Genomic DNA, 12,936 nt, shown 5'->3' with positions numbered 1-12,936 from the left:
TACTTGTTGACCTGTACTTATAACAAAGACATGTAGTTATGAATAAAGATAATAACAATAATAATAACAATTCTTATTATTATCATCATTAATAATACATTTTAGTTATATAGTTAAAATCAGTGACTTCACAAAAGTAAAAACTTGAAACAGTAACATTATAATTAACTTTCTAACACCAACATTACAACTAAAGTAATAAAATCCAAAGAATAAAGATAAATCACTGAAAGTTTAACAAAAGCATTCAGATAAAGTTTGACAGCTTTTGGAAAGTCATTTCAAAGTTCATAACCAACAGACCAAAATGATCACCTATGGTGCACAATCTTGCCTGCAGGACAACCAAAAAAATAGAATACCTAACCTAGGGAAAACAGTAGACATGTACAGTGCATCCAGAAAGTATTCACAGCGCATCACTTTTTCCAAATTTTTTTTATGTTACAGCCTTATTCCAAAATTGATTAAATTCATTTTTTTCCTCAGAATTCCACACACAACACCTCATAATGACAATGTGAAAAAAGTTTACTTGAGATTTTTGCAAATTTATTAAAAATAAAAAAACTGAGAAATCACTTGTACATAAGTATTCACAGCCTTTGCTCAATACTTTGTCGATGCACCTTTAGCAGCAATTACAGCCTCAAGTGTTTTTGAATATGATGCCACAAGCTTGGCACACCTATCCTTGGCCAGTTTCACCCATTCCTCTTTGCAGCACCTCTCAAGCTCCATCAGGTTGGATGGGAAGCGTCAGTGCACAGCCATTTTAAGATCTCTCCAGAGATGTTCAATCGGATTCAAGTCTGGGCTCTGGCTGGGCCACTCAAGGACATTCACAGAGTTGTCCTGAAGCCACTCCTTTGGTATCTTGGCTGTGTGCTTAGGGTCGTTGTCCTGCTGAAAGATGAACCGTTGCCCCAGTCTGAGGTCAAGAGCGTTCTGGAGCAGGTTTTCATCCAGGATGTCTCTGTACATTGCTGCAGTCATCTTTCCCTTTATCTTGACTAGTCTCCCAGATCCTGCCGCTGAAAAACATCCCCACAGCATAATGCTGCCACCACCATGCTTCACTGTAGGGATGGTATTGGCCTGGTGATGAGCGGTGCCTGGTTTCCTCCAAACGTGACGCCTGGCATTCACACCAAACAGTTCAATCTTTGTCTCATCAGACCAGAGAATATTCTTTCTCATCATCTGAGAGTCCTTCAGGTGCCTTTTGGCAAACTCCAGACGGGCTGCCATGTGCCTTTTACTAAGGAGTGGCTCCTGTCTGGCCACTCTACCATACAGGCCTGATTGGTGGATTACTGCAGAGATGGTTGTCCTTCTGGAAGGTTCTTCTCTCTCCACAGAGGACCTCTGGAGCACTGACAGACTGACCATCGGGTTCTTGGTCACCTCCCTGACTAAGGCCCTTCTCCCCCGTTCGCTCAGTTTAGATGGCCGGCCAGTTCTAGGAAGAGTCCTGGGGCTTTCGAACTTCTTCCACTTACGGATGATGGAGGCCACTATGCTCATTGGGACCTTCAAAGCAGCAGAAATGTTTCTGTAGCCTTCCCCAGATTTTTGCCATGAGACAATCCTGTCTTGGAGGTCTACAGACAATTCCTTTGACTTCATGCTTGGTTTGTGCTTTGACGTGAACTGTCAACTGTGGGACCTTATATAGACAGGCGTGTGCCTTTCCAGATCATGTCTAATCAACTGAATTTACCACAGGTGGACTCCAATTAAGCTGCAGAAACATCTTAAGGATGATCAGGGGAAACAGGATGCACCTGAGCTCAATTTGTAGCTTCATGGCAAAGGCTGTGAATACTTATGTAACATGCGATTTCTCAATTTTTTTATTTTTAATAAATTTGCAAAAATCTCAAGTAAACTTTGTTCACATTGTCATTATGGGGTGTTGCGTGTAGAATTCTGAGGAAAAAAATGAATTTAATCAATTTTGGAATAAGGCTGTAACATAACAAAATGTGGAAAAAGTGATGCGCTGTGAATACTTTCCGGATGCACTGTATATGCATTAAGTAAGCAATTTCTGAATTTAAATAGGAGGAACAGTATTAATTCATTTATATATAATAACTAGAATATTGAATCACATCTTCTTAACAAGTAATTGTTATACAGATGACAAAACTGGATTAATTTGAGAATATTTTTCTGTTTTCATTAATATATGCAACCCAGCCACGATGTACAAACCAGTGTGTTTCTTCGTGCCGGTCCCAAGCCTGGAATAAATGGGGAGGGTAATTCAGGAAGGGCATCCAGTGTAAAAATTTTGCCAAATCAATATGTGGACAATACAAATTTCCATACCACATCGGTTGAGCCCCGGGTTAACAACGACCGCCACCAGTACTGTTAGCCAACAGCGTGCTGGTGGAAACTGGGCTATTGTTGGCCGAAAAAGAAGAAGAAGAAGGAGAAGAAGAGGGGGGACATGTGTCCGGAGGCAGGAGGAGAGGAGGAAGGTAAAGAGAGTGGGACTGAGGATAGGAACTTTGAATGTTGGCAGTATGACTGGTAAGGGGAGAGAGTTAGCAGATGTGATGGAGAGAAGGAAGGTTGATATATTGTGCGTGCAAGAGACTAAAAGGAAGGGGAATAAGGCCAGGTGGATTGGAGGTGAATTAAAATTGTTCTATCATGGTGTGAATAGGAGGAGAAATGGGGTAGGGATTATTCTGAAGGAACAGTATGTCAAGTTTTTTGGAGGTGAAAAGAGTGTCAGACAGAGTAATGATTATGAAGCTGGAAATTGGAGGTGTGATGATGAATGTTGTTAGTGCATATGCCCCGCAAGTTGGGGGTACAATGGATGAGAAAGAAGATTTTTGGAGTGATTTGGATGAAGTGATGAACAGTGTACTGAAGAGACAGAAAGTGGTGATTGGAGCGGATTTCAATGGACATGTTGGTGAAGGGAACAAAGGAGACAAGGAGTTGATGGGTAGGTATGGTGTCAAGGAGAGGAATGAAGAAGGTCAGAGGATAGTGGATTTTGCCAAAAGGATGGACATGGCTGTGATTAATATGTATTTTAAGAAGAGGGAGCAACATAGGGTTACATACAAGAGCGGAGAAAGATGCACACAGGTAGATTACATCCTATGCAGAAAAGTCAATCTGAAGTAGATTGAAGACTGCAAAGTGGTGGCAAGGGAAAGTGTAGCTAAGCAGCATAGGATGGTGGTGTGTAGGATGTCACTGGAGATCAAGAACAGGAAGAGAGTGAGGGCAGAGCCAAGGATCAAATGGTGGAAATTAAAAAAGGAAGACTGCAAGGTTGAGTTTAGGGAGAAGGTGAGACAGGCACTGGGTGGTAGTGAAGAGTTACAAGACAGTTGGAAAACTACAGCAGAAGTAGTAAGGGTGACAGCAAGAAGGGTGCTTGGCGTGACATCTGGACAGAGGAAGGAGAAAAAGGAAACCTGGTGGTGGAATGGGGAAGTACAGGAGAGTATGCAGAGTAAAAGGATGGCAAAGAAGAAGTATGATAATCAGAGAGATGCAGAAAGTAGACAAGAGTACAAGGAGATAAAACACAAGGTGAAGAGAGAGGTAGCGAAGGCTAAAAAAAGGGCATATGAGGAGTTGTATGAGAAGCTGGGCACTAAGGAGGGAGAAAAGGACCTGTACCGACTGGCTAGACAGAGGGACCGAGCTGGGAAAGATGTGCAGCAGGTTAGGGTAATAAGGGATAAAGATGTAAACGTACTCACAAGCAAGGAGAGTGTGTTGAGCAGATGGAAAGAGTACTTTGAGGGGCTGATGAATGAAGAGAACGAGAGAGAGAAGTGGTTGGATGATGTGGAGATAGTGAATCAGGAAGTGCAATGGATTAGCAAGGAGGAAGTAAGGACAGCTATGAAGATGATGAAAAATGGAAAGGCCGTTGGTCCAGATGACATACCTATGGAAGCATGAAGGTGTTTAGGAGATATGGCAGTGGAGTTTTTAACCAGATTGTTTAATGGAATCTTGGAAAGTGAAAGGATGCCTGAAGAGTGGAGAAGAAGTGTAATGGTGCCAATATTTAAGAATAAGGGGGATGATGAGCCACAGCATGAAGTTATGGGAAAGAGTAGTGGAAGCTAGGTTAAGAAGTGAGGTGGTTTCATGCCAATAAAGAGCACCACAGGTATCGTGATGTTTGCTCTGAGTGTTGATGGAGAAGAGAAGAGCAGAAGGAGTTGCATTGCGTCATTGTGGACCTGGAGAAAGAGGAGTTGTGGTATTGTATGAGAAAGTCAGGAGTGTCAGAGTTGTACAGGATATGTACGAGGGAAGTGTGACTGTGGTGAGATCTGCAGTATGAGTGACAGATGCATTCAAGGTGCAGGTGGGATTACATCAGGAATCGGCTCTGAGCCCTTTCTTATTTGCAATGGTGATGGACAGGTTGACAGACGAGATTATACAGGAGTCCCTGTGGACTATGATGTTTGCTGATGACATTGTGGTCTGTAGCGGTAGTAGGGAGCAGGTTAAGGAGACCCTGGAGAGGTGGAGATATGCTTTAGAGAGGAGAGGAATGAAGGTCAGTAGGAACAAGACAGAATACATGTGTGTAAATGAGGGGATGGCCAGTGGAATGGTGAGGATGCAAGAAGAAGAGTTGACGAAGGTGGATGAGTTTAAATACTTGGAATCAACAGTACAGAGTAATTGGGATTGTGGAAGAGAGGTGTAAATGAGTGCAGGCAGGGTGGAATGGGTGAAGAGGAGTGTCAGGAGTAATTTGTGACAGATGAGTATCAGCAAGAGTGAAAGGGAAGGTCTACAGGACGGTAGCAAGACCAGCTATGTTATATGGGTTGGAGACAGTGGCACTGACCAGAAAGCAGGAGACAGAGCTGGAGGTAGCAGTGTTAAAGATGCTAAGATTTGCACTAGGTGTGATGAGGATGGATAGGATTAGAAATGAGGGCATTAGAGGGTCAGCTCAAGTTGGACGGTTGGGAGACAAAGTCAGAGAGGCGAGATTGCGTTGGTTTGGACATGTGCAGAGGAGAGATGCTGAGTATATTGGGAGAAGGATGCTAAGGATAGAGCTGCCAGGAAAGAGAAAAAGAGGATGGCCTAAGAGAAGATTTATGGATGTGGTGAGAGAGCACTTGCAGGTGATGGGTGCAACAGAACAAGATGCAGAGGACAGAAAGATATGGAAGAAGATGATCCGCTGTGGCAACCCCTAATGGGAGCAGCCGAAAGAAGAAGTTCATTAGTATATGCACAGCTCTATTTTGGATATATTTAAACCTCTGGAGTTTAGAGGAAGAATTGAAAACAATGAGAGATGCAGTAATCAAGGTGAGATAATATTAAGGCATGGACCAGTTTCTCCTGCTTAGACAGAAGTGGTCTAAGTTTTGCTACACTTCTAAGATGGTAAAATGAAGTGATCTTGCAATTGTGCGATATGATCTTGCAATTTAACTATTTGGTTATATCTGACCCCAACCTTTTCAATTAATGAATAGTGGTCACAAAATTATTTTCCAGCTACAAGTGCCACAATTGGTGAGAACAGGGTTGTGGAGTTGGTATACAAAACCTTTGACTCCAACTCAATTTATGGTATCACTGACTATAACTCCAACTTCTCTATTTGTTATTAGATTAATAGATTTACTAAGTTGTCTGAAAGCACACAACATACTAGATACAAGGCATTTCATCACTGCCAAAGAAAATCACCAGGCTACCTTTTGCTATCCTAACCTGTTAAAGTTTGGGTTTACAGGCTGTAGTGATACAGTTGTGGAATTTTTGTTATTTATTAAAGAAGTTACAAACATTGAACATTAAACAAAAGAGAAAACCAACAAAATTAAAAAGGCTGTACTTTTTATCAAAAAGCTAGAAGAAAAACAGCTTAATCAAATTAGTAGAAGACAAATTGGAAATCTGAACAGATTATATTACAATTTAACAATTCCAGTAATTCAAAAACTGCTTCTGATTCCACAGCTGTAGATGAGATCTAAGAAAAATGTCTCACTTTCTTTACTGGGGGGTGAAAGAACAACACTCAATCTCCCATCTTATCTCTTCTCACTTTTCCCCAGTACTTAATTTCAAAGTCACAGCAAAGTATATGTATATGGTTCAAGTATATTATAACAAGAACACACAAACTATCCTAACAACTAGTTATGAAATTACTATGTACACATGTTCTATTTCCATTAAAAAGTATTTCAATGTATACTCCGTTCTCTTAGTCAGCATGGCTTTAAACCAAAGTAGCCAAAATATAAGTAGGGATGAACAGTCTCCCAGAAATTGAACATTCCTACCTGATTCCACAAGAAAGAAAGAAAAGTCACATATAGCCAATGCCCTTTACCTTCCAAATGGCATTTACTTTGACACAGAAGGTTTTATAAAGTCCAAGATAATTTGTGGAAATAAACCTTTATGAAATCTATTTCTGATTCTTCTGTTAAATGGCTTATATCTAACTACCTTGGCTTCTTTTTTACCTTAATTTCAAAGATTCTTCAAAAACTCATGATAATTCATTTTAAAAACAATTTTAGTATCGCTTCCTTCAAGACAGATTGTACCTTTACACTCCAAAGCATCTATGGCAGAGTCACCCTTAAAGATAGACATCCTTTTAGCCCATTTTACAATATGACAAAAGTGGAGTGTAAAATGAGTGATATTTAGCGTACAAGTTGGTGAATATTTTTTATGTCTTTATTTGCAAGCTAAGCAAACCAAATGCAATATTATCGATAGTGTTTCAGAACACGTTTTCCTTCATTAATAAGAACGAGTCTTTAGGACTAATCCAGAATGTGGCAGAGTGACTGTGTTTGAACTTACATCAGCCTAAAGGTCACCCCCCTCAGGAAAGCCATAAAGTGACTAGCTTGCAGGAACAGGGTGCAACTAAACAAAGAAACTGGGTTTGCTTCCAAGTGCTGCTTTGGAAGTGTATTTATTTTAGGGGTTGCTACATGCCTCAAATCAGTTTGGCAAGGGTGATTTTGTGCAGGACATTCTAGAAGTTCATCTACCCTAGGAAGGCCATAAACTGCATAGCTGGAAGGGACAAGCTACAACTGAACAAATCGACTGGGGGATGGGTTGTACCATGTTTCCCCGAAAATAAGACAGGGTCTTATATTAATTTTTGCTCCAAAAGCTGCACTAGGGCTTATTTTCAGGGAAAATCTTATATTTATTCATGTACAACAATACACATTTATCCAAATACAGTCATGTTATCTTCTTCTGGAATATCGTCATAACTCTGCACACTCAAACCCTGAATTTCAGCCTGAATTCCTTGCTACTCCAGCCGCTTTTAGGATCCTCCAGGATTGATATGCATGCTCCGATGTTTGAGGAATGGTTTGATGTGGTGAAGCAAAATGTCGACATACAAATGCATTTGTGGTGCTTTGATATTCAAACATTGCATATTCCCCAAAGTAATGATAAGATACATTTTAAAAGTCTCACATATCATCTTCTGTGCTTTTTTTTTTTTTGCATCTTTACAATACCATCAGAATGTACAGCAGTGTATTTGAGCCATAGAGAAAAAATAATAAGGACATAATGAAAATGTCTATTTTGTGATTAAAGTGGAAATTTCAGCTTTAAACTCGAAATGTCCTCTTTAACCTCGTAGTTTACTTTATCATTAAAGTAGACTGTCATAAACATCATCTTAAAACCAAACCAGTTGGTAAATTACTACGTGATTCTGGGGCTTTCTCCTGACCTGACAGCAGCAGCAAGCAATATCGCCACACAAAACACATTCAATTTTATAATACTCCAGCTCTCTGCACATTTAGAATTCTTAGATTTATACTTGATCTCGGGCAGCACAGTGGCGCAGTGGTAGCGGGGCTGCCTCGCAGTTATTAGACCCAGGTTCGCTTACCGGGTCCTCCCTGCATGGAGTTTGCATGTTCTCACCGTGTCTACGTGGGTTTCCTCTGGGTGCTCCGGTTTCTTCCCAGAGTCCAAAGACATGCAGGTTAGGTGGATTGGCGATCCTAAATTGTCCCTAGTGTGTGTGCGTGTGTGTGTGTGTGTATGTGTGCCCTGCAGTGGGCTGGCACCCTGCCCAGGGTTCATTTCCTGCCTTGCGCTCTGTATTGGCTAACCCCCTTGACCCTGTAAGTTAGGATATAGCGGGTTGGATAATGGATGGATACTTGATATCACTTTCATGATGAAATGCATTAAAAATATGTATGTTATATTTTACAGATAAATCGTTAACTTTGTTTAAATAATTAAACTGCTTTCTCGCAGGGAGTCACGTCCCTTGTGATCCCTGCCAGGAGTTTGCATGTTTGCCTGGTGGGTTTCCACAGTGTGCTCAGTTTTCCATTCAAAGACATGAAGGTTTGGGGATTTGGTGAAACTACAAGAATGCCAGTGTATGTGTGTGCTTGTGTTCACCTTGTGATGAGCAGATGCCCTGTCCAGAGATTTTGTTTCTGTCTTGTGCTGATGCTGCTGGAATTGGCTCATCCCAGAATTGATGGATGTAATTATTATACATCCTTTTCACAGATATTGTGGCAAGGTGTCCTCGGAATTTAATGGATGTTTCGGGCAGACGCATTGCATTGCGTGAAGTATAAACCTGGCCTTAGGCGCCTTGCTTTTTAGTTGACGATCTTGACTAGGGCTTAATTTTGAGGTAGGGCTTATATTACAGAACAGCCTGAAAATCATGCTAGGGCTTATTTTCACACTAGGTCTTATTTTTGGGGAAACACGTTATCTGATATGATAAGAGATCCATTGTAAATGGCAGTTTTTAAATAAATGTGTCCCGGGATGTTCACTCTGCGATTGGGTGCAGCTGTGCACATGCCCATGTCACTCCCAAGTTGATTGGGTTGGTGGCTGATCACATACTCGTGTGCAAATGCAAACAAATCAGTCAGGTACCTCATTCACAACTTGTTGGAGGCAGTGTATCTCAGGCCGCATTAAAAAATTATTATGAGGAATGGAGGTTAACGAGAACAGAGAGAAGGGCAGGAATGGACAGAGGCCGGTGCAATCGTGAGGAGAAGCAGGTGGACAGGAAAGTGACTCCAAGGGAACAACAACAACATTTATTTTTTATAGCACATTTTCATACAAATTATGCAGCTCAAAGTGCTTTAAGCTCTTGGCCCGTGCTTGAGAGTCAGAGGGGCTGCTCCTGCTCAGCATTAATGGAGCAGGAGTGACCAGATGCTCTGGGAGGCTCCCATGAAACCCAGACGGACTGCAGTGTGGAGGGAGCAAGGAGTAAAGCTCTGTGTGGCAGCCTGTAAATGGACAATCAACAGGGACCCCAGCTGGATTAAGGGTTGCCTGTACCTGTTGGTGGATGTTTCCTCATGCTGAGAAATCCAAAAAGGTAATCCCCATAGAGGTCGGATTTTAGAACAATGACCCAAAGCTTCTAGTCTTTAAAAGACAATGATTGCCCTTGGTTTTAATTGTATTATTTATTAAATTTTCCAACCTCCATGTTCACTAATTTTATAATTTTACTTACTTGTTTGGTAGATTGTTATGCACTGCACTGTTTTAACACTTTTCTGTTTGCTTTCAATAAAAACACCAACACTTATGCACCAACCCCCTGCTGAATGTACTGTATGTGTCGTCATTTCCCTGGCTCATCATGGTCTATGACTATTATAGGTCATTATTATTATGGGTTGAAAAGGTCCCCAGAAGCAACTAGGGAGTGTGGAGCCAACCCAAACCTTCATACACCAGAGCACTTTCACTAGTGAATGGCCCAGGAAGGGACAGATAGAACTGAAATTGGATTTTGTCTGAAACATGATTGGACAAACCAAAGGAGTTACTTGCACCCATTGGTCTAGGACAGTGTTTCCCAAACTCGGTCCTGGGGACCCCCTGTGGCTGCAGGTTTTTGTTCCAACCAGATTCCTAATCAGTAACAACACCTCTCATTTAATTAGCTGGGATTATTTTTCTTTTATTCGACATTTAGAAAAGCAGAGCAGCATCATTTTTACATTTATAAGACATTTAGAAATATTTCTACTATTGCTGTTTAATTTAAATGCTTAACTCTCTTTTGTTGATTTCATTCTATTTTGCTCTTTCTCTGTGCAATTTTTCCCCCTTCATTGTATCTTAATAATGACAATTTAAAACGAGCAGAGCAGACACTCAGGCAAACACCACACTGAATAATCAAAGGCTGCAACTACTTTAGAGTCTGACCCACTAATTAGTAAATAATGGATTAATTAAACAATTAGAACACTTTGAAAAGTAGAATGAAATTCAAGATGAAAATACTCTTAAAAAGAAAAAAGTACATTATTCCCATATAAATGCTTGGTACATTTTAATATATATATATATATTTTTTTTAGCAAATTTAGTTTTCTAATTTCTATATTGTTCCCTAAACACAGAACTTGAGAAATAACATCACTTAATTAGCCCAGGAGTCCAATTAAAAACAGAGGCTGGTTGGAACAAAAGCCTGCAGCCACAGGGGGTCCCCGGGACAGAGTTTGGGAAACACTGGTCTAGGATATGGTTAGGTCACTTCATTATCCTCTCATTATCTGGCCATGAAAAGATGACAAACCTCTTTCTTTTGCAATTTTTCCATGAGGTAGAAATGTGGCCTGTTTCAATATTCCATTGAAAAGCCATGTGGTAGCAAAGTCAAAGCTAGACTGAGGATAACCAAGAGAGCAGCCAATGGACACAAGATGCACTGCTGCTTAGGCTGTAATGGTACATTTTTGTCACTTTAACTTTGTTTTGCCTAATAATTTGGGCATATTATTGTTAATACATAATTGATTTAAAGTGTAACTCTCTCCTTCCTGATTGTTATTTCACTCGCTCTAATTGCCTGAGTGTATATTAAGGGGGTTTATGGGCACGGGGTGGGTGATTAATAAAAAATAGAGCACCTGACCACAAAGTGCTTAGAGTATGGGATTTCAGACATGTTATTAAGGTGTAGACAGTTTAAAGGGGAAAACAGGGTCACAATGGGACTCTACAAGACAAAATATAAACTACTATTAGGTGTCACTGATAAAAAGGGGTTAAGTGACCATTAATTATATGACAAGTTAATACTACCCTTTTTTTTTTAAATCTGATTAATACCCATTAGAGTAAATTTCATTTTACTACTATTCAACTCTAGATTGCTAGCTGTGGACAACATAGACAAATTAAGTGATTAGAGTTAATAAAATATGGTCATTAGGAGAGTTCTGATGATGAATCTGATTGTTGTTTTCATTACTATGAAAATACATGCTGTGCCAAAACAGACCTTTTTCCCAGAGGCAGCAAATAGACAAAACATAAAAACTGTGCCAAGTACCAAACCTTGAAAAACTCCTGTAATAACAAAACAAAGCCGGTATTTGTACTGCTCAATAGCAACATATTACTTTTGTCTTGGAAAATATCTAGTGAACAACTAATACAGTTCTGTAGATTCCAACATCTCCCAGACAACTTAACAGAATGCCAAGGTCTACGCTATCAAAAGCAGCAGTCAGGTCTAGCAAAACAAGACAATTTAATACCTCGGTTTCTGCTCCTATAAAATCATTAACTTACTCATTGCAGTCTCAATACTCTGAAAGTCTCCAAAGTCCAACTGAAAGACTTTACAGAACTTCTGCAGCTGCAAAGCAACAGCTTTTCCCTAGCATTTTAAAGAAAAATGGATGCCTAGAAACACGACAGTAATTAGATCTCTCTGGAATATTGAGGTTGGTGTTATATCAACAACCTTAAGAGAAAGCAAGGACTTCACCAGAAACATGTTAATAATAGTAAAGTAATGTAAAAACAACTTTAACAAACTGGTAGACATAGGATCCCAGGAGCTAGCTATAAGATTATTTCATCCCAAAAGCCATGCAAGTAAGGTCTGCTGTGTAACCTTAGTGAAACATGATAAAAAAATTAAGAAATTACAGGTTCAGCAGAACATTGAACAGGAACAGAATTAGACTGAGTAACTACTACAGGTTTTACCTGTTCTCTAATGCTCAATATCTAATATTGGCCTGAAGACACTGGAGAAACCATTTGCATCATTAGGTTCAAAATGTGTACCCGTTGTACATAGATTGGACAAAATACAGAGGTTTGTTTTTTTGTTTACACAATCTAAGTAATGACTAAAATCATATCCTGAATAATTTAGTAATAGTAGATATTAATTTTATGTCTCAAAAAGTGAAGAAACAGTGTCTGATATCCTTATTCTATTTATTTATCTATCAATATATTATTTCTTTGGAAATTATAGGAATAGTTCAAAACAATCATAAACAGATTTACTCACATCTGGGTGTTTTTTTTTTTGCCATGTAGATTCTGCCATTTTAAGAATCAACTTGGGCTGTGAGCCCAAATCAAGTACCTTTTAAAAGAAAAAGCAGGAATGTGTTTGGGTGTGGAATGGAACATTTTGCGGGAGTGGGATGAAGTATGTAGAAAGTGGTGGAGTTTTGTCAGGAATGGCCAGGTGTGGGATGAAACTATGGCAGGAACAGGACTGAAAAATCAGTATTGTGCAGACCTCTACCCCCATATTGTTACCTTATACTGTACATGGGCATTTTCAGCTGAATTTTAAAACAAATGTAATAACCTTAATCTATAGTGCTTTACTTTGTTAGTTTAACTTCTCCCAGACTGTAGTGATGTAAACAGTAGTGATTCTCCTATCAACAGGCTGCAAATCTCAATCAGTCACTGCAAAAAGCTTGATCGGTGTTTGGTAAACTGGCCAATAGAAAACATTTTCGCAGTATCTGCTTTTCTAAGCTTTACAAATATTTAATTGCAGTGTTCCCTTATTTGTGGTATAGGAAGTACAGATTTTACCAGTGAGATAGAGAGAAG

General features: G+C 39.8%; 1 protein-coding gene across 1 annotated transcript in view; it reads right to left on the bottom strand.

Annotated features, from left to right (window-relative positions):
- serinc1 (serine incorporator 1) overlaps nucleotides 1-12,936 on the bottom strand; it is a 60,639-nt gene that overhangs the window by 1,835 nt on the left and 45,868 nt on the right. The gene's annotated exons all lie outside the window — the stretch shown is intronic.

The sequence above is a fragment of the Polypterus senegalus genome, chromosome 3, assembly GCF_016835505.1.
Source record: "Polypterus senegalus isolate Bchr_013 chromosome 3, ASM1683550v1, whole genome shotgun sequence".
Classification (NCBI taxonomy): Eukaryota; Metazoa; Chordata; class Cladistia; order Polypteriformes; family Polypteridae; genus Polypterus; species Polypterus senegalus.
This window is presented reverse-complemented; position numbering and strand designations above follow the sequence as displayed.